Below are 19,046 nucleotides of genomic sequence, written 5' to 3' on the forward strand. Positions count from 1 at the left end.
TAGATCATTTGCAATTGAATGGAATAGATCCCTTTTGGACAAAGTGGATTCACCTGCTGCTGCAGTGACCACAGGTGTGATAACATCTAGAATTGGCATCTGGTGCGATCTCTCCGCTTCCACTCCAAAGAAAGTTACCTGTTTATTCCTATCATGCATTGGTTTTTGGGGTTTTCTTTGAGTAATGATGATCTCTTTAGTAGTCTGTTGGCGCCCTCTCCTGGAGGAATAGTTTGCTTGCTCTTGGACATTCTAAAAGAGAGGTCATGATAGACATTGAGCTTCTGAGCTCAATTGGGGAAAGTCATGGGTGATGAATGTTTGCAACCTACTGCGAAGCCTCATACCGCAATATAAGGAACGTCAAATACTAAGAAAGGGCGGCCTATGAAAGAATTACTACTTTCAATAAGTACACTTAAACGGCTAATTGGGAATAGAAAAACTGTAAAAAGCCCTCTGAGAAAGCCCCCCTCTAACCTTTGATAGTAAGCTTTTCTGTAGTCTGCCTGTTGATGTATTTTCCGTTTGAACTGTGCACAACATGAAGAGACGGAACACTGGCGGCTTGTCACAATGCCCCCCGATGACATCACAATAGCGCTGCTGCCTAGAAAACAAGCTGCGCAGAAGAAGTTGTTCTTTGGGTGGGAGGGTGGGCTAGTGGAAGGAGGGGGCAATCTCTTTTTTTCCCGGGTGGTAGGGGGATGACAGGAGAAGGGAAGCGGGTGGTGAGAAAGGTACAGAGGGCAGGGTTTGGGGGCTGGGAAGGAAAGGGAAAAGATTAGGGTTTGGGGATGATGAAAGGGCTTTCTACGGGTAAGGATGGCAAAGGGTGGCAGTGACGGAAAGTCAGGCAACCTGTCCTGTCCGTCTTTTTGTATCGTGAATTGGAAAGACTGCAAGGGGGAGGGGAGTTGCTTGCGCCCTAAAGGAGGAGTTATTCAGATTCATTGCAGTGGGCGGCGGCTGCAAAACGCACCATTCTTCTTGTTTTGGCTCTGCAAAGCAGCCTTTTCAAGGGTTGGCTTGGGTGACAAAATGTCTTGTGTAGGCGTGGGTTTGTCTCCCTCTCGCTCTCTCTCCCTAAGATGTGTCCGGCATAGGCCAGGGTGCCACTCGAGGCCCAAACCAATTCTGGTTATCGCTTCTCGGCCTTTTGGCTAAGATCAAGTGTAGTATCTGTTCTTATCAGTTTAATATCTGATACGTCCCCTATCTGGGGACCATATATTAAATGGATTTTTAGAACAGGGAGATGGAAAAAGAGCTTGCTCTGTCCACTCCACGCATTGACCTGGTATTGCAGTACCTCCAGGAACGGTGCACCCCTTCTTAACCCAGTTTCCAAAAGCAGAACTCAATTCACCTGATTCATATTAGCCCGATTTAATGAATTGGAAGAAAGCATACGTCTTCATATGCACCTCAATTTGGCCCATTCACTTTTCACACTTCCTCCTTTTGTTTTTTATCTTTCACACTTTTGACTTTCTTTATTCATCCAAATAGCAAACTCATCACCACTCAACCTGACCAACTCGGCTATGTCCCCGTGCTGCAGTTCTCTGTCTTATCTAGATCATTTGCAATTGAATGGAATAGATCCCTTTTGGACAAAGTGGATTCACCTGCTGCTGCAGTGACCACAGGTGTGATAACATCTAGAATTGGCATCTGGTGCGATCTCTCCGCTTCCACTCCAAAGAAAGTTACCTGTTTATTCCTATCATGCATTGGTTTTTGGGGTTTTCTTTGAGTAATGATGATCTCTTTAGTAGTCTGTTGGCGCCCTCTCCTGGAGGAATAGTTTGCTTGCTCTTGGACATTCTAAAAGAGAGGTCATGATAGACATTGAGCTTCTGAGCTCAATTGGGGAAAGTCATGGGTGATGAATGTTTGCAACCTACTGCGAAGCCTCATACCGCAATATAAGGAACGTCAAATACTAAGAAAGGGCGGCCTATGAAAGAATTACTACTTTCAATAAGTACACTTAAACGGCTAATTGGGAATAGAAAAACTGTAAAAAGCCCTCTGAGAAAGCCCCCCTCTAACCTTTGATAGTAAGCTTTTCTGTAGTCTGCCTGTTGATGTATTTTCCGTTTGAACTGTGCACAACATGAAGAGACGGAACACTGGCGGCTTGTCACAATGCCCCCCGATGACATCACAATAGCGCTGCTGCCTAGAAAACAAGCTGCGCAGAAGAAGTTGTTCTTTGGGTGGGAGGGTGGGCTAGTGGAAGGAGGGGGCAATCTCTTTTTTTCCCGGGTGGTAGGGGGATGACAGGAGAAGGGAAGCGGGTGGTGAGAAAGGTACAGAGGGCAGGGTTTGGGGGCTGGGAAGGAAAGGGAAAAGATTAGGGTTTGGGGATGATGAAAGGGCTTTCTACGGGTAAGGATGGCAAAGGGTGGCAGTGACGGAAAGTCAGGCAACCTGTCCTGTCCGTCTTTTTGTATCGTGAATTGGAAAGACTGCAAGGGGGAGGGGAGTTGCTTGCGCCCTAAAGGAGGAGTTATTCAGATTCATTGCAGTGGGCGGCGGCTGCAAAACGCACCATTCTTCTTGTTTTGGCTCTGCAAAGCAGCCTTTTCAAGGGTTGGCTTGGGTGACAAAATGTCTTGTGTAGGCGTGGGTTTGTCTCCCTCTCGCTCTCTCTCCCTAAGATGTGTCCGGCATAGGCCAGGGTGCCACTCGAGGCCCAAACCAATTCTGGTTATCGCTTCTCGGCCTTTTGGCTAAGATCAAGTGTAGTATCTGTTCTTATCAGTTTAATATCTGATACGTCCCCTATCTGGGGACCATATATTAAATGGATTTTTAGAACAGGGAGATGGAAAAAGAGCTTGCTCTGTCCACTCCACGCATTGACCTGGTATTGCAGTACCTCCAGGAACGGTGCACCCCTTCTTAACCCAGTTTCCAAAAGCAGAACTCAATTCACCTGATTCATATTAGCCCGATTTAATGAATTGGAAGAAAGCATACGTCTTCATATGCACCTCAATTTGGCCCATTCACTTTTCACACTTCCTCCTTTTGTTTTTTATCTTTCACACTTTTGACTTTCTTTATTCATCCAAATAGCAAACTCATCACCACTCAACCTGACCAACTCGGCTATGTCCCCGTGCTGCAGTTCTCTGTCTTATCTAGATCATTTGCAATTGAATGGAATAGATCCCTTTTGGACAAAGTGGATTCACCTGCTGCTGCAGTGACCACAGGTGTGATAACATCTAGAATTGGCATCTGGTGCGATCTCTCCGCTTCCACTCCAAAGAAAGTTACCTGTTTATTCCTATCATGCATTGGTTTTTGGGGTTTTCTTTGAGTAATGATGATCTCTTTAGTAGTCTGTTGGCGCCCTCTCCTGGAGGAATAGTTTGCTTGCTCTTGGACATTCTAAAAGAGAGGTCATGATAGACATTGAGCTTCTGAGCTCAATTGGGGAAAGTCATGGGTGATGAATGTTTGCAACCTACTGCGAAGCCTCATACCGCAATATAAGGAACGTCAAATACTAAGAAAGGGCGGCCTATGAAAGAATTACTACTTTCAATAAGTACACTTAAACGGCTAATTGGGAATAGAAAAACTGTAAAAAGCCCTCTGAGAAAGCCCCCCTCTAACCTTTGATAGTAAGCTTTTCTGTAGTCTGCCTGTTGATGTATTTTCCGTTTGAACTGTGCACAACATGAAGAGACGGAACACTGGCGGCTTGTCACAATGCCCCCCGATGACATCACAATAGCGCTGCTGCCTAGAAAACAAGCTGCGCAGAAGAAGTTGTTCTTTGGGTGGGAGGGTGGGCTAGTGGAAGGAGGGGGCAATCTCTTTTTTTCCCGGGTGGTAGGGGGATGACAGGAGAAGGGAAGCGGGTGGTGAGAAAGGTACAGAGGGCAGGGTTTGGGGGCTGGGAAGGAAAGGGAAAAGATTAGGGTTTGGGGATGATGAAAGGGCTTTCTACGGGTAAGGATGGCAAAGGGTGGCAGTGACGGAAAGTCAGGCAACCTGTCCTGTCCGTCTTTTTGTATCGTGAATTGGAAAGACTGCAAGGGGGAGGGGAGTTGCTTGCGCCCTAAAGGAGGAGTTATTCAGATTCATTGCAGTGGGCGGCGGCTGCAAAACGCACCATTCTTCTTGTTTTGGCTCTGCAAAGCAGCCTTTTCAAGGGTTGGCTTGGGTGACAAAATGTCTTGTGTAGGCGTGGGTTTGTCTCCCTCTCGCTCTCTCTCCCTAAGATGTGTCCGGCATAGGCCAGGGTGCCACTCGAGGCCCAAACCAATTCTGGTTATCGCTTCTCGGCCTTTTGGCTAAGATCAAGTGTAGTATCTGTTCTTATCAGTTTAATATCTGATACGTCCCCTATCTGGGGACCATATATTAAATGGATTTTTAGAACAGGGAGATGGAAAAAGAGCTTGCTCTGTCCACTCCACGCATTGACCTGGTATTGCAGTACCTCCAGGAACGGTGCACCCCTTCTTAACCCAGTTTCCAAAAGCAGAACTCAATTCACCTGATTCATATTAGCCCGATTTAATGAATTGGAAGAAAGCATACGTCTTCATATGCACCTCAATTTGGCCCATTCACTTTTCACACTTCCTCCTTTTGTTTTTTATCTTTCACACTTTTGACTTTCTTTATTCATCCAAATAGCAAACTCATCACCACTCAACCTGACCAACTCGGCTATGTCCCCGTGCTGCAGTTCTCTGTCTTATCTAGATCATTTGCAATTGAATGGAATAGATCCCTTTTGGACAAAGTGGATTCACCTGCTGCTGCAGTGACCACAGGTGTGATAACATCTAGAATTGGCATCTGGTGCGATCTCTCCGCTTCCACTCCAAAGAAAGTTACCTGTTTATTCCTATCATGCATTGGTTTTTGGGGTTTTCTTTGAGTAATGATGATCTCTTTAGTAGTCTGTTGGCGCCCTCTCCTGGAGGAATAGTTTGCTTGCTCTTGGACATTCTAAAAGAGAGGTCATGATAGACATTGAGCTTCTGAGCTCAATTGGGGAAAGTCATGGGTGATGAATGTTTGCAACCTACTGCGAAGCCTCATACCGCAATATAAGGAACGTCAAATACTAAGAAAGGGCGGCCTATGAAAGAATTACTACTTTCAATAAGTACACTTAAACGGCTAATTGGGAATAGAAAAACTGTAAAAAGCCCTCTGAGAAAGCCCCCCTCTAACCTTTGATAGTAAGCTTTTCTGTAGTCTGCCTGTTGATGTATTTTCCGTTTGAACTGTGCACAACATGAAGAGACGGAACACTGGCGGCTTGTCACAATGCCCCCCGATGACATCACAATAGCGCTGCTGCCTAGAAAACAAGCTGCGCAGAAGAAGTTGTTCTTTGGGTGGGAGGGTGGGCTAGTGGAAGGAGGGGGCAATCTCTTTTTTTCCCGGGTGGTAGGGGGATGACAGGAGAAGGGAAGCGGGTGGTGAGAAAGGTACAGAGGGCAGGGTTTGGGGGCTGGGAAGGAAAGGGAAAAGATTAGGGTTTGGGGATGATGAAAGGGCTTTCTACGGGTAAGGATGGCAAAGGGTGGCAGTGACGGAAAGTCAGGCAACCTGTCCTGTCCGTCTTTTTGTATCGTGAATTGGAAAGACTGCAAGGGGGAGGGGAGTTGCTTGCGCCCTAAAGGAGGAGTTATTCAGATTCATTGCAGTGGGCGGCGGCTGCAAAACGCACCATTCTTCTTGTTTTGGCTCTGCAAAGCAGCCTTTTCAAGGGTTGGCTTGGGTGACAAAATGTCTTGTGTAGGCGTGGGTTTGTCTCCCTCTCGCTCTCTCTCCCTAAGATGTGTCCGGCATAGGCCAGGGTGCCACTCGAGGCCCAAACCAATTCTGGTTATCGCTTCTCGGCCTTTTGGCTAAGATCAAGTGTAGTATCTGTTCTTATCAGTTTAATATCTGATACGTCCCCTATCTGGGGACCATATATTAAATGGATTTTTAGAACAGGGAGATGGAAAAAGAGCTTGCTCTGTCCACTCCACGCATTGACCTGGTATTGCAGTACCTCCAGGAACGGTGCACCCCTTCTTAACCCAGTTTCCAAAAGCAGAACTCAATTCACCTGATTCATATTAGCCCGATTTAATGAATTGGAAGAAAGCATACGTCTTCATATGCACCTCAATTTGGCCCATTCACTTTTCACACTTCCTCCTTTTGTTTTTTATCTTTCACACTTTTGACTTTCTTTATTCATCCAAATAGCAAACTCATCACCACTCAACCTGACCAACTCGGCTATGTCCCCGTGCTGCAGTTCTCTGTCTTATCTAGATCATTTGCAATTGAATGGAATAGATCCCTTTTGGACAAAGTGGATTCACCTGCTGCTGCAGTGACCACAGGTGTGATAACATCTAGAATTGGCATCTGGTGCGATCTCTCCGCTTCCACTCCAAAGAAAGTTACCTGTTTATTCCTATCATGCATTGGTTTTTGGGGTTTTCTTTGAGTAATGATGATCTCTTTAGTAGTCTGTTGGCACCCTCTCCTGGAGGAATAGTTTGCTTGCTCTTGGACATTCTAAAAGAGAGGTCATGATAGACATTGAGCTTCTGAGCTCAATTGGGGAAAGTCATGGGTGATGAATGTTTGCAACCTACTGCGAAGCCTCATACCGCAATATAAGGAACGTCAAATACTAAGAAAGGGCGGCCTATGAAAGAATTACTACTTTCAATAAGTACACTTAAACGGCTAATTGGGAATAGAAAAACTGTAAAAAGCCCTCTGAGAAAGCCCCCCTCTAACCTTTGATAGTAAGCTTTTCTGTAGTCTGCCTGTTGATGTATTTTCCGTTTGAACTGTGCACAACATGAAGAGACGGAACACTGGCGGCTTGTCACAATGCCCCCCGATGACATCACAATAGCGCTGCTGCCTAGAAAACAAGCTGCGCAGAAGAAGTTGTTCTTTGGGTGGGAGGGTGGGCTAGTGGAAGGAGGGGGCAATCTCTTTTTTTCCCGGGTGGTAGGGGGATGACAGGAGAAGGGAAGCGGGTGGTGAGAAAGGTACAGAGGGCAGGGTTTGGGGGCTGGGAAGGAAAGGGAAAAGATTAGGGTTTGGGGATGATGAAAGGGCTTTCTACGGGTAAGGATGGCAAAGGGTGGCAGTGACGGAAAGTCAGGCAACCTGTCCTGTCCGTCTTTTTGTATCGTGAATTGGAAAGACTGCAAGGGGGAGGGGAGTTGCTTGCGCCCTAAAGGAGGAGTTATTCAGATTCATTGCAGTGGGCGGCGGCTGCAAAACGCACCATTCTTCTTGTTTTGGCTCTGCAAAGCAGCCTTTTCAAGGGTTGGCTTGGGTGACAAAATGTCTTGTGTAGGCGTGGGTTTGTCTCCCTCTCGCTCTCTCTCCCTAAGATGTGTCCGGCATAGGCCAGGGTGCCACTCGAGGCCCAAACCAATTCTGGTTATCGCTTCTCGGCCTTTTGGCTAAGATCAAGTGTAGTATCTGTTCTTATCAGTTTAATATCTGATACGTCCCCTATCTGGGGACCATATATTAAATGGATTTTTAGAACAGGGAGATGGAAAAAGAGCTTGCTCTGTCCACTCCACGCATTGACCTGGTATTGCAGTACCTCCAGGAACGGTGCACCCCTTCTTAACCCAGTTTCCAAAAGCAGAACTCAATTCACCTGATTCATATTAGCCCGATTTAATGAATTGGAAGAAAGCATACGTCTTCATATGCACCTCAATTTGGCCCATTCACTTTTCACACTTCCTCCTTTTGTTTTTTATCTTTCACACTTTTGACTTTCTTTATTCATCCAAATAGCAAACTCATCACCACTCAACCTGACCAACTCGGCTATGTCCCCGTGCTGCAGTTCTCTGTCTTATCTAGATCATTTGCAATTGAATGGAATAGATCCCTTTTGGACAAAGTGGATTCACCTGCTGCTGCAGTGACCACAGGTGTGATAACATCTAGAATTGGCATCTGGTGCGATCTCTCCGCTTCCACTCCAAAGAAAGTTACCTGTTTATTCCTATCATGCATTGGTTTTTGGGGTTTTCTTTGAGTAATGATGATCTCTTTAGTAGTCTGTTGGCGCCCTCTCCTGGAGGAATAGTTTGCTTGCTCTTGGACATTCTAAAAGAGAGGTCATGATAGACATTGAGCTTCTGAGCTCAATTGGGGAAAGTCATGGGTGATGAATGTTTGCAACCTACTGCGAAGCCTCATACCGCAATATAAGGAACGTCAAATACTAAGAAAGGGCGGCCTATGAAAGAATTACTACTTTCAATAAGTACACTTAAACGGCTAATTGGGAATAGAAAAACTGTAAAAAGCCCTCTGAGAAAGCCCCCCTCTAACCTTTGATAGTAAGCTTTTCTGTAGTCTGCCTGTTGATGTATTTTCCGTTTGAACTGTGCACAACATGAAGAGACGGAACACTGGCGGCTTGTCACAATGCCCCCCGATGACATCACAATAGCGCTGCTGCCTAGAAAACAAGCTGCGCAGAAGAAGTTGTTCTTTGGGTGGGAGGGTGGGCTAGTGGAAGGAGGGGGCAATCTCTTTTTTTCCCGGGTGGTAGGGGGATGACAGGAGAAGGGAAGCGGGTGGTGAGAAAGGTACAGAGGGCAGGGTTTGGGGGCTGGGAAGGAAAGGGAAAAGATTAGGGTTTGGGGATGATGAAAGGGCTTTCTACGGGTAAGGATGGCAAAGGGTGGCAGTGACGGAAAGTCAGGCAACCTGTCCTGTCCGTCTTTTTGTATCGTGAATTGGAAAGACTGCAAGGGGGAGGGGAGTTGCTTGCGCCCTAAAGGAGGAGTTATTCAGATTCATTGCAGTGGGCGGCGGCTGCAAAACGCACCATTCTTCTTGTTTTGGCTCTGCAAAGCAGCCTTTTCAAGGGTTGGCTTGGGTGACAAAATGTCTTGTGTAGGCGTGGGTTTGTCTCCCTCTCGCTCTCTCTCCCTAAGATGTGTCCGGCATAGGCCAGGGTGCCACTCGAGGCCCAAACCAATTCTGGTTATCGCTTCTCGGCCTTTTGGCTAAGATCAAGTGTAGTATCTGTTCTTATCAGTTTAATATCTGATACGTCCCCTATCTGGGGACCATATATTAAATGGATTTTTAGAACAGGGAGATGGAAAAAGAGCTTGCTCTGTCCACTCCACGCATTGACCTGGTATTGCAGTACCTCCAGGAACGGTGCACCCCTTCTTAACCCAGTTTCCAAAAGCAGAACTCAATTCACCTGATTCATATTAGCCCGATTTAATGAATTGGAAGAAAGCATACGTCTTCATATGCACCTCAATTTGGCCCATTCACTTTTCACACTTCCTCCTTTTGTTTTTTATCTTTCACACTTTTGACTTTCTTTATTCATCCAAATAGCAAACTCATCACCACTCAACCTGACCAACTCGGCTATGTCCCCGTGCTGCAGTTCTCTGTCTTATCTAGATCATTTGCAATTGAATGGAATAGATCCCTTTTGGACAAAGTGGATTCACCTGCTGCTGCAGTGACCACAGGTGTGATAACATCTAGAATTGGCATCTGGTGCGATCTCTCCGCTTCCACTCCAAAGAAAGTTACCTGTTTATTCCTATCATGCATTGGTTTTTGGGGTTTTCTTTGAGTAATGATGATCTCTTTAGTAGTCTGTTGGCGCCCTCTCCTGGAGGAATAGTTTGCTTGCTCTTGGACATTCTAAAAGAGAGGTCATGATAGACATTGAGCTTCTGAGCTCAATTGGGGAAAGTCATGGGTGATGAATGTTTGCAACCTACTGCGAAGCCTCATACCGCAATATAAGGAACGTCAAATACTAAGAAAGGGCGGCCTATGAAAGAATTACTACTTTCAATAAGTACACTTAAACGGCTAATTGGGAATAGAAAAACTGTAAAAAGCCCTCTGAGAAAGCCCCCCTCTAACCTTTGATAGTAAGCTTTTCTGTAGTCTGCCTGTTGATGTATTTTCCGTTTGAACTGTGCACAACATGAAGAGACGGAACACTGGCGGCTTGTCACAATGCCCCCCGATGACATCACAATAGCGCTGCTGCCTAGAAAACAAGCTGCGCAGAAGAAGTTGTTCTTTGGGTGGGAGGGTGGGCTAGTGGAAGGAGGGGGCAATCTCTTTTTTTCCCGGGTGGTAGGGGGATGACAGGAGAAGGGAAGCGGGTGGTGAGAAAGGTACAGAGGGCAGGGTTTGGGGGCTGGGAAGGAAAGGGAAAAGATTAGGGTTTGGGGATGATGAAAGGGCTTTCTACGGGTAAGGATGGCAAAGGGTGGCAGTGACGGAAAGTCAGGCAACCTGTCCTGTCCGTCTTTTTGTATCGTGAATTGGAAAGACTGCAAGGGGGAGGGGAGTTGCTTGCGCCCTAAAGGAGGAGTTATTCAGATTCATTGCAGTGGGCGGCGGCTGCAAAACGCACCATTCTTCTTGTTTTGGCTCTGCAAAGCAGCCTTTTCAAGGGTTGGCTTGGGTGACAAAATGTCTTGTGTAGGCGTGGGTTTGTCTCCCTCTCGCTCTCTCTCCCTAAGATGTGTCCGGCATAGGCCAGGGTGCCACTCGAGGCCCAAACCAATTCTGGTTATCGCTTCTCGGCCTTTTGGCTAAGATCAAGTGTAGTATCTGTTCTTATCAGTTTAATATCTGATACGTCCCCTATCTGGGGACCATATATTAAATGGATTTTTAGAACAGGGAGATGGAAAAAGAGCTTGCTCTGTCCACTCCACGCATTGACCTGGTATTGCAGTACCTCCAGGAACGGTGCACCCCTTCTTAACCCAGTTTCCAAAAGCAGAACTCAATTCACCTGATTCATATTAGCCCGATTTAATGAATTGGAAGAAAGCATACGTCTTCATATGCACCTCAATTTGGCCCATTCACTTTTCACACTTCCTCCTTTTGTTTTTTATCTTTCACACTTTTGACTTTCTTTATTCATCCAAATAGCAAACTCATCACCACTCAACCTGACCAACTCGGCTATGTCCCCGTGCTGCAGTTCTCTGTCTTATCTAGATCATTTGCAATTGAATGGAATAGATCCCTTTTGGACAAAGTGGATTCACCTGCTGCTGCAGTGACCACAGGTGTGATAACATCTAGAATTGGCATCTGGTGCGATCTCTCCGCTTCCACTCCAAAGAAAGTTACCTGTTTATTCCTATCATGCATTGGTTTTTGGGGTTTTCTTTGAGTAATGATGATCTCTTTAGTAGTCTGTTGGCGCCCTCTCCTGGAGGAATAGTTTGCTTGCTCTTGGACATTCTAAAAGAGAGGTCATGATAGACATTGAGCTTCTGAGCTCAATTGGGGAAAGTCATGGGTGATGAATGTTTGCAACCTACTGCGAAGCCTCATACCGCAATATAAGGAACGTCAAATACTAAGAAAGGGCGGCCTATGAAAGAATTACTACTTTCAATAAGTACACTTAAACGGCTAATTGGGAATAGAAAAACTGTAAAAAGCCCTCTGAGAAAGCCCCCCTCTAACCTTTGATAGTAAGCTTTTCTGTAGTCTGCCTGTTGATGTATTTTCCGTTTGAACTGTGCACAACATGAAGAGACGGAACACTGGCGGCTTGTCACAATGCCCCCCGATGACATCACAATAGCGCTGCTGCCTAGAAAACAAGCTGCGCAGAAGAAGTTGTTCTTTGGGTGGGAGGGTGGGCTAGTGGAAGGAGGGGGCAATCTCTTTTTTTCCCGGGTGGTAGGGGGATGACAGGAGAAGGGAAGCGGGTGGTGAGAAAGGTACAGAGGGCAGGGTTTGGGGGCTGGGAAGGAAAGGGAAAAGATTAGGGTTTGGGGATGATGAAAGGGCTTTCTACGGGTAAGGATGGCAAAGGGTGGCAGTGACGGAAAGTCAGGCAACCTGTCCTGTCCGTCTTTTTGTATCGTGAATTGGAAAGACTGCAAGGGGGAGGGGAGTTGCTTGCGCCCTAAAGGAGGAGTTATTCAGATTCATTGCAGTGGGCGGCGGCTGCAAAACGCACCATTCTTCTTGTTTTGGCTCTGCAAAGCAGCCTTTTCAAGGGTTGGCTTGGGTGACAAAATGTCTTGTGTAGGCGTGGGTTTGTCTCCCTCTCGCTCTCTCTCCCTAAGATGTGTCCGGCATAGGCCAGGGTGCCACTCGAGGCCCAAACCAATTCTGGTTATCGCTTCTCGGCCTTTTGGCTAAGATCAAGTGTAGTATCTGTTCTTATCAGTTTAATATCTGATACGTCCCCTATCTGGGGACCATATATTAAATGGATTTTTAGAACAGGGAGATGGAAAAAGAGCTTGCTCTGTCCACTCCACGCATTGACCTGGTATTGCAGTACCTCCAGGAACGGTGCACCCCTTCTTAACCCAGTTTCCAAAAGCAGAACTCAATTCACCTGATTCATATTAGCCCGATTTAATGAATTGGAAGAAAGCATACGTCTTCATATGCACCTCAATTTGGCCCATTCACTTTTCACACTTCCTCCTTTTGTTTTTTATCTTTCACACTTTTGACTTTCTTTATTCATCCAAATAGCAAACTCATCACCACTCAACCTGACCAACTCGGCTATGTCCCCGTGCTGCAGTTCTCTGTCTTATCTAGATCATTTGCAATTGAATGGAATAGATCCCTTTTGGACAAAGTGGATTCACCTGCTGCTGCAGTGACCACAGGTGTGATAACATCTAGAATTGGCATCTGGTGCGATCTCTCCGCTTCCACTCCAAAGAAAGTTACCTGTTTATTCCTATCATGCATTGGTTTTTGGGGTTTTCTTTGAGTAATGATGATCTCTTTAGTAGTCTGTTGGCGCCCTCTCCTGGAGGAATAGTTTGCTTGCTCTTGGACATTCTAAAAGAGAGGTCATGATAGACATTGAGCTTCTGAGCTCAATTGGGGAAAGTCATGGGTGATGAATGTTTGCAACCTACTGCGAAGCCTCATACCGCAATATAAGGAACGTCAAATACTAAGAAAGGGCGGCCTATGAAAGAATTACTACTTTCAATAAGTACACTTAAACGGCTAATTGGGAATAGAAAAACTGTAAAAAGCCCTCTGAGAAAGCCCCCCTCTAACCTTTGATAGTAAGCTTTTCTGTAGTCTGCCTGTTGATGTATTTTCCGTTTGAACTGTGCACAACATGAAGAGACGGAACACTGGCGGCTTGTCACAATGCCCCCCGATGACATCACAATAGCGCTGCTGCCTAGAAAACAAGCTGCGCAGAAGAAGTTGTTCTTTGGGTGGGAGGGTGGGCTAGTGGAAGGAGGGGGCAATCTCTTTTTTTCCCGGGTGGTAGGGGGATGACAGGAGAAGGGAAGCGGGTGGTGAGAAAGGTACAGAGGGCAGGGTTTGGGGGCTGGGAAGGAAAGGGAAAAGATTAGGGTTTGGGGATGATGAAAGGGCTTTCTACGGGTAAGGATGGCAAAGGGTGGCAGTGACGGAAAGTCAGGCAACCTGTCCTGTCCGTCTTTTTGTATCGTGAATTGGAAAGACTGCAAGGGGGAGGGGAGTTGCTTGCGCCCTAAAGGAGGAGTTATTCAGATTCATTGCAGTGGGCGGCGGCTGCAAAACGCACCATTCTTCTTGTTTTGGCTCTGCAAAGCAGCCTTTTCAAGGGTTGGCTTGGGTGACAAAATGTCTTGTGTAGGCGTGGGTTTGTCTCCCTCTCGCTCTCTCTCCCTAAGATGTGTCCGGCATAGGCCAGGGTGCCACTCGAGGCCCAAACCAATTCTGGTTATCGCTTCTCGGCCTTTTGGCTAAGATCAAGTGTAGTATCTGTTCTTATCAGTTTAATATCTGATACGTCCCCTATCTGGGGACCATATATTAAATGGATTTTTAGAACAGGGAGATGGAAAAAGAGCTTGCTCTGTCCACTCCACGCATTGACCTGGTATTGCAGTACCTCCAGGAACGGTGCACCCCTTCTTAACCCAGTTTCCAAAAGCAGAACTCAATTCACCTGATTCATATTAGCCCGATTTAATGAATTGGAAGAAAGCATACGTCTTCATATGCACCTCAATTTGGCCCATTCACTTTTCACACTTCCTCCTTTTGTTTTTTATCTTTCACACTTTTGACTTTCTTTATTCATCCAAATAGCAAACTCATCACCACTCAACCTGACCAACTCGGCTATGTCCCCGTGCTGCAGTTCTCTGTCTTATCTAGATCATTTGCAATTGAATGGAATAGATCCCTTTTGGACAAAGTGGATTCACCTGCTGCTGCAGTGACCACAGGTGTGATAACATCTAGAATTGGCATCTGGTGCGATCTCTCCGCTTCCACTCCAAAGAAAGTTACCTGTTTATTCCTATCATGCATTGGTTTTTGGGGTTTTCTTTGAGTAATGATGATCTCTTTAGTAGTCTGTTGGCGCCCTCTCCTGGAGGAATAGTTTGCTTGCTCTTGGACATTCTAAAAGAGAGGTCATGATAGACATTGAGCTTCTGAGCTCAATTGGGGAAAGTCATGGGTGATGAATGTTTGCAACCTACTGCGAAGCCTCATACCGCAATATAAGGAACGTCAAATACTAAGAAAGGGCGGCCTATGAAAGAATTACTACTTTCAATAAGTACACTTAAACGGCTAATTGGGAATAGAAAAACTGTAAAAAGCCCTCTGAGAAAGCCCCCCTCTAACCTTTGATAGTAAGCTTTTCTGTAGTCTGCCTGTTGATGTATTTTCCGTTTGAACTGTGCACAACATGAAGAGACGGAACACTGGCGGCTTGTCACAATGCCCCCCGATGACATCACAATAGCGCTGCTGCCTAGAAAACAAGCTGCGCAGAAGAAGTTGTTCTTTGGGTGGGAGGGTGGGCTAGTGGAAGGAGGGGGCAATCTCTTTTTTTCCCGGGTGGTAGGGGGATGACAGGAGAAGGGAAGCGGGTGGTGAGAAAGGTACAGAGGGCAGGGTTTGGGGGCTGGGAAGGAAAGGGAAAAGATTAGGGTTTGGGGATGATGAAAGGGCTTTCTACGGGTAAGGATGGCAAAGGGTGGCAGTGACGGAAAGTCAGGCAACCTGTCCTGTCCGTCTTTTTGTATCGTGAATTGGAAAGACTGCAAGGGGGAGGGGAGTTGCTTGCGCCCTAAAGGAGGAGTTATTCAGATTCATTGCAGTGGGCGGCGGCTGCAAAACGCACCATTCTTCTTGTTTTGGCTCTGCAAAGCAGCCTTTTCAAGGGTTGGCTTGGGTGACAAAATGTCTTGTGTAGGCGTGGGTTTGTCTCCCTCTCGCTCTCTCTCCCTAAGATGTGTCCGGCATAGGCCAGGGTGCCACTCGAGGCCCAAACCAATTCTGGTTATCGCTTCTCGGCCTTTTGGCTAAGATCAAGTGTAGTATCTGTTCTTATCAGTTTAATATCTGATACGTCCCCTATCTGGGGACCATATATTAAATGGATTTTTAGAACAGGGAGATGGAAAAAGAGCTTGCTCTGTCCACTCCACGCATTGACCTGGTATTGCAGTACCTCCAGGAACGGTGCACCCCTTCTTAACCCAGTTTCCAAAAGCAGAACTCAATTCACCTGATTCATATTAGCCCGATTTAATGAATTGGAAGAAAGCATACGTCTTCATATGCACCTCAATTTGGCCCATTCACTTTTCACACTTCCTCCTTTTGTTTTTTATCTTTCACACTTTTGACTTTCTTTATTCATCCAAATAGCAAACTCATCACCACTCAACCTGACCAACTCGGCTATGTCCCCGTGCTGCAGTTCTCTGTCTTATCTAGATCATTTGCAATTGAATGGAATAGATCCCTTTTGGACAAAGTGGATTCACCTGCTGCTGCAGTGACCACAGGTGTGATAACATCTAGAATTGGCATCTGGTGCGATCTCTCCGCTTCCACTCCAAAGAAAGTTACCTGTTTATTCCTATCATGCATTGGTTTTTGGGGTTTTCTTTGAGTAATGATGATCTCTTTAGTAGTCTGTTGGCGCCCTCTCCTGGAGGAATAGTTTGCTTGCTCTTGGACATTCTAAAAGAGAGGTCATGATAGACATTGAGCTTCTGAGCTCAATTGGGGAAAGTCATGGGTGATGAATGTTTGCAACCTACTGCGAAGCCTCATACCGCAATATAAGGAACGTCAAATACTAAGAAAGGGCGGCCTATGAAAGAATTACTACTTTCAATAAGTACACTTAAACGGCTAATTGGGAATAGAAAAACTGTAAAAAGCCCTCTGAGAAAGCCCCCCTCTAACCTTTGATAGTAAGCTTTTCTGTAGTCTGCCTGTTGATGTATTTTCCGTTTGAACTGTGCACAACATGAAGAGACGGAACACTGGCGGCTTGTCACAATGCCCCCCGATGACATCACAATAGCGCTGCTGCCTAGAAAACAAGCTGCGCAGAAGAAGTTGTTCTTTGGGTGGGAGGGTGGGCTAGTGGAAGGAGGGGGCAATCTCTTTTTTTCCCGGGTGGTAGGGGGATGACAGGAGAAGGGAAGCGGGTGGTGAGAAAGGTACAGAGGGCAGGGTTTGGGGGCTGGGAAGGAAAGGGAAAAGATTAGGGTTTGGGGATGATGAAAGGGCTTTCTACGGGTAAGGATGGCAAAGGGTGGCAGTGACGGAAAGTCAGGCAACCTGTCCTGTCCGTCTTTTTGTATCGTGAATTGGAAAGACTGCAAGGGGGAGGGGAGTTGCTTGCGCCCTAAAGGAGGAGTTATTCAGATTCATTGCAGTGGGCGGCGGCTGCAAAACGCACCATTCTTCTTGTTTTGGCTCTGCAAAGCAGCCTTTTCAAGGGTTGGCTTGGGTGACAAAATGTCTTGTGTAGGCGTGGGTTTGTCTCCCTCTCGCTCTCTCTCCCTAAGATGTGTCCGGCATAGGCCAGGGTGCCACTCGAGGCCCAAACCAATTCTGGTTATCGCTTCTCGGCCTTTTGGCTAAGATCAAGTGTAGTATCTGTTCTTATCAGTTTAATATCTGATACGTCCCCTATCTGGGGACCATATATTAAATGGATTTTTAGAACAGGGAGATGGAAAAAGAGCTTGCTCTGTCCACTCCACGCATTGACCTGGTATTGCAGTACCTCCAGGAACGGTGCACCCCTTCTTAACCCAGTTTCCAAAAGCAGAACTCAATTCACCTGATTCATATTAGCCCGATTTAATGAATTGGAAGAAAGCATACGTCTTCATATGCACCTCAATTTGGCCCATTCACTTTTCACACTTCCTCCTTTTGTTTTTTATCTTTCACACTTTTGACTTTCTTTATTCATCCAAATAGCAAACTCATCACCACTCAACCTGACCAACTCGGCTATGTCCCCGTGCTGCAGTTCTCTGTCTTATCTAGATCATTTGCAATTGAATGGAATAGATCCCTTTTGGACAAAGTGGATTCACCTGCTGCTGCAGTGACCACAGGTGTGATAACATCTAGAATTGGCATCTGGTGCGATCTCTCCGCTTCCACTCCAAAGAAAGTTACCTGTTTATTCCTATCATGCATTGGTTTTTGGGGTTTTCTTTGAGTAATGATGATCTCTTTAGTAGTCTGTTGGCGCCCTCTCCTGGAGGAATAGTTTGCTTGCTCTTGGACATTCTAAAAGAGAGGTCATGATAGACATTGAGCTTCTGAGCTCAATTGGGGAAAGTCATGGGTGATGAATGTTTGCAACCTACTGCGAAGCCTCATACCGCAATATAAGGAACGTCAAATACTAAGAAAGGGCGGCCTATGAAAGAATTACTACTTTCAATAAGTACACTTAAACGGCTAATTGGGAATAGAAAAACTGTAAAAAGCCCTCTGAGAAAGCCCCCCTCTAACCTTTGATAGTAAGCTTTTCTGTAGTCTGCCTGTTGATGTATTTTCCGTTTGAACTGTGCACAACATGAAGAGACGGAACACTGGCGGCTTGTCACAATGCCCCCCGATGACATCACAATAGCGCTGCTGCCTAGAAAACAAGCTGCGCAGAAGAAGTTGTTCTTTGGGTGGGAGGGTGGGCTAGTGGAAGGAGGGGGCAATCTCTTTTTTTCCCGGGTGGTAGGGGGATGACAGGAGAAGGGAAGCGGGTGGTGAGAAAGGTACAGAGGGCAGGGTTTGGGGGCTGGGAAGGAAAGGGAAAAGATTAGGGTTTGGGGATGATGAAAGGGCTTTCTACGGGTAAGGATGGCAAAGGGTGGCAGTGACGGAAAGTCAGGCAACCTGTCCTGTCCGTCTTTTTGTATCGTGAATTGGAAAGACTGCAAGGGGGAGGGGAGTTGCTTGCGCCCTAAAGGAGGAGTTATTCAGATTCATTGCAGTGGGCGGCGGCTGCAAAACGCACCATTCTTCTTGTTTTGGCTCTGCAAAGCAGCCTTTTCAAGGGTTGGCTTGGGTGACAAAATGTCTTGTGTAGGCGTGGGTTTGTCTCCCTCTCGCTCTCTCTCCCTAAGATGTGTCCGGCATAGGCCAGGGTGCCACTCGAGGCCCAAACCAATTCTGGTTATCGCTTCTCGGCCTTTTGGCTAAGATCAAGTGTAGTATCTGTTCTTATCAGTTTAATATCTGATACGTCCCCTATCTGGGGACCATATATTAAATGGATTTTTAGAACAGGGAGATGGAAAAAGAGCTTGCTCTGTCCACTCCACGCATTGACCTGGTATTGCAGTACCTCCAGGAACGGTGCACCCCTTCTTAACCCAGTTTCCAAAAGCAGAACTCAATTCACCTGATTCATATTAGCCCGATTTAATGAATTGGAAGAAAGCATACGTCTTCATATGCACCTCAATTTGGCCCATTCACTTTTCACACTTCCTCCTTTTGTTTTTTATCTTTCACACTTTTGACTTTCTTTATTCATCCAAATAGCAAACTCATCACCACTCAACCTGACCAACTCGGCTATGTCCCCGTGCTGCAGTTCTCTGTCTTATCTAGATCATTTGCAATTGAATGGAATAGATCCCTTTTGGACAAAGTGGATTCACCTGCTGCTGCAGTGACCACAGGTGTGATAACATCTAGAATTGGCATCTGGTGCGATC

General features: G+C 46.2%; 12 non-coding genes across 12 annotated transcripts; all 12 read left to right on the forward strand.

Moving 5' to 3' along the window:
* Nucleotides 1–1,143: 1,143 nt before the first annotated feature.
* LOC142281635 (U2 spliceosomal RNA) lies at nt 1,144–1,334 on the forward strand. The gene has a single exon (XR_012743683.1). It is a non-coding gene; the product is annotated as a U2 spliceosomal RNA (small nuclear RNA).
* A 1,387-nt stretch (nt 1,335–2,721) lies between these two features.
* Nucleotides 2,722–2,912, forward strand: LOC142281646 (U2 spliceosomal RNA). Its single transcript, XR_012743694.1, has one exon. It is a non-coding gene; the product is annotated as a U2 spliceosomal RNA (small nuclear RNA).
* Nucleotides 2,913–4,299: 1,387 nt separating this feature from the next.
* On the forward strand, nt 4,300–4,490 carry LOC142281650 (U2 spliceosomal RNA). The gene has a single exon (XR_012743697.1). It is a non-coding gene; the product is annotated as a U2 spliceosomal RNA (small nuclear RNA).
* Nucleotides 4,491–5,877: 1,387 nt separating this feature from the next.
* LOC142281651 (U2 spliceosomal RNA) lies at nt 5,878–6,068 on the forward strand. The gene has a single exon (XR_012743698.1). It is a non-coding gene; the product is annotated as a U2 spliceosomal RNA (small nuclear RNA).
* A 1,387-nt stretch (nt 6,069–7,455) lies between these two features.
* Nucleotides 7,456–7,646, forward strand: LOC142281653 (U2 spliceosomal RNA). Its single transcript, XR_012743699.1, has one exon. It is a non-coding gene; the product is annotated as a U2 spliceosomal RNA (small nuclear RNA).
* A 1,387-nt stretch (nt 7,647–9,033) lies between these two features.
* Nucleotides 9,034–9,224, forward strand: LOC142281636 (U2 spliceosomal RNA). Its single transcript, XR_012743684.1, has one exon. It is a non-coding gene; the product is annotated as a U2 spliceosomal RNA (small nuclear RNA).
* Nucleotides 9,225–10,611: 1,387 nt separating this feature from the next.
* LOC142281637 (U2 spliceosomal RNA) lies at nt 10,612–10,802 on the forward strand. The gene has a single exon (XR_012743685.1). It is a non-coding gene; the product is annotated as a U2 spliceosomal RNA (small nuclear RNA).
* Nucleotides 10,803–12,189: 1,387 nt separating this feature from the next.
* On the forward strand, nt 12,190–12,380 carry LOC142281638 (U2 spliceosomal RNA). Its single transcript, XR_012743686.1, has one exon. It is a non-coding gene; the product is annotated as a U2 spliceosomal RNA (small nuclear RNA).
* Nucleotides 12,381–13,767: 1,387 nt separating this feature from the next.
* Nucleotides 13,768–13,958, forward strand: LOC142281639 (U2 spliceosomal RNA). The gene has a single exon (XR_012743687.1). It is a non-coding gene; the product is annotated as a U2 spliceosomal RNA (small nuclear RNA).
* A 1,387-nt stretch (nt 13,959–15,345) lies between these two features.
* On the forward strand, nt 15,346–15,536 carry LOC142281640 (U2 spliceosomal RNA). Its single transcript, XR_012743688.1, has one exon. It is a non-coding gene; the product is annotated as a U2 spliceosomal RNA (small nuclear RNA).
* A 1,387-nt stretch (nt 15,537–16,923) lies between these two features.
* LOC142281641 (U2 spliceosomal RNA) lies at nt 16,924–17,114 on the forward strand. Its single transcript, XR_012743689.1, has one exon. It is a non-coding gene; the product is annotated as a U2 spliceosomal RNA (small nuclear RNA).
* A 1,387-nt stretch (nt 17,115–18,501) lies between these two features.
* Nucleotides 18,502–18,692, forward strand: LOC142281642 (U2 spliceosomal RNA). The gene has a single exon (XR_012743690.1). It is a non-coding gene; the product is annotated as a U2 spliceosomal RNA (small nuclear RNA).
* Nucleotides 18,693–19,046: the final 354 nt, after the last annotated feature.

This window comes from Anomaloglossus baeobatrachus, unplaced genomic scaffold (genome assembly GCF_048569485.1).
Source record: "Anomaloglossus baeobatrachus isolate aAnoBae1 unplaced genomic scaffold, aAnoBae1.hap1 Scaffold_4780, whole genome shotgun sequence".
Classification (NCBI taxonomy): domain Eukaryota; kingdom Metazoa; phylum Chordata; class Amphibia; order Anura; family Aromobatidae; genus Anomaloglossus; species Anomaloglossus baeobatrachus.